At 38.7% G+C, this 4,032-nt stretch overlaps 1 long non-coding RNA gene across 1 annotated transcript in view; it reads left to right on the forward strand.

The window, feature by feature from the left end:
• Window positions 1–4,032, forward strand: part of LOC116097845 — a 104,829-nt gene that overhangs the window by 82,385 nt on the left and 18,412 nt on the right. The window lies entirely within an intron of this gene.

Here is a 4,032-nt window from a genome sequence, read left to right on the forward strand (position 1 = left end):
TTCCATGGCTGGCTTCTCATGCACTCTCAGACCTTCCATGGCTGGCTTCTCATGCACTCTCAGACCTTTCAGACTCTTCTTCCCCTTCCTCTCTGAACTCAAATGTTGCTCTAGTGTTACATCTTGTTTATGCTTACTCTTTGAGGTAAGTACTATCTTGTAAATTCATGACATGAACATTGAAATTCCTATAAACCAGAAACTCCATGCTGGGGAGGTGGGTGGTAATTGGCAAAAGCAAGCATAATATGGAGAAAATTAGTCAAATGCTGATGTAATAACTTGGCTTCACTTGGACATTCATTTGTTTTGCAGTTCTTGTCCAGCATAGTATAATGTTGGACATGACTTCATAGGTCAAGTGTCACTAAAAGGCCTCATATTTTTATTTATCATGGAGAGACCCAAACTTGTCAGAAAGTCAATATTTATTGGGGTCACTTCCTCTAGTATTTTTATTTTCTCCATTACCCAATCCCCATTTTGGGAGTCAAAGTGTTGTGTTATCCTGATTTCATCAGGAATGGTGTGTGACTCCAACTTGACTTCTGATCACTACTAGTGGGATTTCAGCTAAAATGGCTTTTCCCACAAACTTTGTGACTAAACTAGTCTTGACATTTCTGAGATGTTTCAGTGGTGTTTGGGAGCAATATTATAAGAGCCTTTGGACTACCAGTTGAGCATTTACACTTCTGAGAAGCATGTGTCTTTGAAGAAAAGCCATGTGCAGACACCCAAGTTGCATAACAATCAAAACCCAGAAACATTCCAGGGAGTTTGACAGGCAAAGGAAACGTGAACTATTCAGTTTCAAAACCACAGGGAAGGGACTTTGGGTCTAGATGAAATGAAAACTTAGCAGAATCCTTGTAAATCTGAACTCACATAAACTGTTAAGACACTGGAAAAACTGATCATGCTTCCCAAATGGCCATCATCTGTCCCTTGTCTCCATGTGCTCCCAAAGCATTTCCTCTTTGTAATCATGGAGTTCAAAATACATGAGAAACCCTGTGCTCATCACGCTTCCAGCCTGTACAAAATCTCACTTTGTGATTTACATGATATCTACATAGGTTCTATGAAGGGGAATAAATTGGATGACATTACATAGCATATTTACATGTCTAATACACATTCATAAAAATACTCACATATTGATATGTGTAAGGTAAGTACATTTGCTTGGATTTTCTGTTCATATGTTTAGAATTATTCAACTGCCTACTGCATTTCACTGTTTTATTCCTTCACAGATATGCATTATGTATCTAAAAGTGTACTGTGTTGTGTACTGCTATACTATAAACAACATCCTTGAATATCCAAATTGCTAACCATTGCATCATCTAAAAGTCACCTCTTTGCAATTTTACTTCTTGCTCTGAGACCTGGATGAGGGGTTTGGGCACATGTGTGCAGCGTGCTCACCCATGTGCATGTATGTGGAGGCCTGGAGTTGGCATCAGTCACTTGCCCACCTTGATTTTTGAGATATGGTTTCTTACTGAACTTGAAGCTTGCTGTTTCGGATACATTGGTGGGACAGAAGATCTAGGGATCTTCCATCTTCAGTCCCCAGCACTGAGGTTGCCAATGTATAGCCATATCTAGCTTCTACATGAGTGCTAGGCATCTGTGCTCAGGACCTTGTGCCTGCACAGCAAGTACTTTATGCACAGAACCATCTCCCCAGCCCTGAAAACTACTTACATGATTTTTCTGTTCAGATCAGCTGCTAGGTCTACACAAGGCTAGTTACCTCTCCTCAGTTTCATACACCTGACATCCTCAGAGTCCATAGAGCAAATCTTCTGCCTCTGACTATCTCCCAGAGTTCCAATCTCTCTCAATTACTCCCTGCCTTTTTTTAATAGACCATCAACTTTTTATGGGCACATAATGCTTCCACGCAGTGCACGAGAGATTACACCAAAGTGCAGGGGAGAGGAAGAATCCTGGCACAGAAACGGGAGCTATCAAACTGAACGTCATTGTGACCTTTTAGATGCACCCACGTCAATTCTGCTCCACTGCTAGGATTTGTATTAAATAGATAAGGTTATATACTAGGATTGCATCAAAGAACATTCACCCTGATCATAACAAAGCAAGAAGAATGAGTATAATATTGTAATTGGTGTGAAGAATTAAAAGAAATGGTAGGCGGTGCAGTCTTTAAAAGTTGTTTTATTCTAAGTTTTTTAAAAGATACTTATTTTATATTATGTGTATGAGTGTGTTGCCTACACATATTTATATGCACTACATGCACATTTGGAGCCAGTGTAAGCTAGAAGAAGGTGCCAGATCTTCTGGAACTAGAGTTATAGACAGTCTTGAACTACCATTTCAGCACTGGGGACCAAAACCAGGTCTTCTGCAAGATTCATGAATGAAATGCTTGCAAAAAGAGAAATTCCTAATAAGCTAAAATGTATGAACCTATATAGATAAAATGGAGATGATGTGTATTTGGCATGCATATGTAAGAAAAATCGTTTCTACTTTCAATTTAATGTAATTGTAACATATACAATACATACATGAGTTTTAAAGAATCAATATGAAATAAACAATGAATATTTCCCAATTTATTTATTATTAGTTTATTTATCTCCAGATTCTTATCACACACACACATGCACACGCGCATGCACACACACACACACACACACACACACACACACATATTGTGTTGCTGTAGGATATGTGTATGTGAGTGTAGCAACTGGAGAGTCCAAAGAAGGTCCCCTAGATCTGAAATTGCAGGCAGTTGTGAGGGGCAAACACAATGATAGGAACTGATCTCTGGCCCCCTGCCAGGGCAGCAAGTCACCTCTCTCTCGCTCATATCCCCAGACGGATGAACTACAAAAAAGCAGAATTTGGAACTGCATATCATTATTATGATTTTTCTATTTCATCTTCCTATACCTAAAGAGAGCTAGTATTCTGAATATTAGGCTTATGGTTTCTTTGTCGTTTTTAAGTTTCACAGATACATTGCATAATGGGTACAGTTTGTGGCTCTCTTACTTTATGTCAGGAAATTGGCATGTGCCACATGATGCTTTTGTAACCACCTTGCCCCCTCAGGAAATTGGCATGTGCCACATGATGTTTCTGTAACTACCTTGCCCCTCAGGAAATTGGCATGTGTCACATGATGCTTCTGTAACCACCTTGCCCCCTCACAGGCTTGAATTCCAAGGCTTTGCCATTTTTCACTGCTGTGCAAAATCTCATTGCAGAACTAAGTACTTGCTTTTTCATTGTATTTTCTGTTTGTAGTCATTTCAGTTCAAACATTTTTTTTCATTAGACAGGCTACAAAGTTACTGGGCCTGCTTCAAGATCCAGAGCACAGACAGGGTTCCTTCGGTTCCTTCATTCCCCTAACTCTTCCATAGGAATCCCTGATCTCAGTCCCATGCTTGTTACCAATATATAACACATGTGCCATTAGCTTTATAAAATATGTGTTTTTGATAAAGTCTTGTGTCTCCTGCACTGGACCCTCTACCTTGCTTTGAAGCCAAGAATAACCTTAAACTGCTGATCCTTCTACCTCCACTTGGGTGCTGAGATTGCAAGCATGTGCCTTCATGTGCCTTCATACCTGGTTTATGAAATACTAATGATCAAGCACAGGGTCTTCAGCAAGCTAAACAAGCACTGCACCAACTGAGCCACAGCTTCAAATAGCTGTAATGTTTTCCCCCCATGCTTATTGTCTTAAGTTTCAATATTGTATTTTGATAAGAATATTATTGATCTCATTATTATAATATTTTTCTTGTAGTATTTTTTCTAGAAGATTCAAGTTTCTCTATATCTAAATACAAATTCTTGTATTCTAATTTTTAAAATCACTTTTGTTAGTTGCACTTCTTTCCTATAGCTAATAGTATTTGGCTGTTTCTCTATTTAAAGTTTCTTTAATAACTCACCAGTATTCTGCTTATTTGTGTGTATTCTTCCCAATTCCTTTGCTTCAATGCATCTTTGATCAATCTTTTGAAATAA

Source organism: Mastomys coucha, unplaced genomic scaffold (assembly GCF_008632895.1).
Source record: "Mastomys coucha isolate ucsf_1 unplaced genomic scaffold, UCSF_Mcou_1 pScaffold2, whole genome shotgun sequence".
Lineage (NCBI taxonomy): Eukaryota > Metazoa > Chordata > Mammalia > Rodentia > Muridae > Mastomys > Mastomys coucha.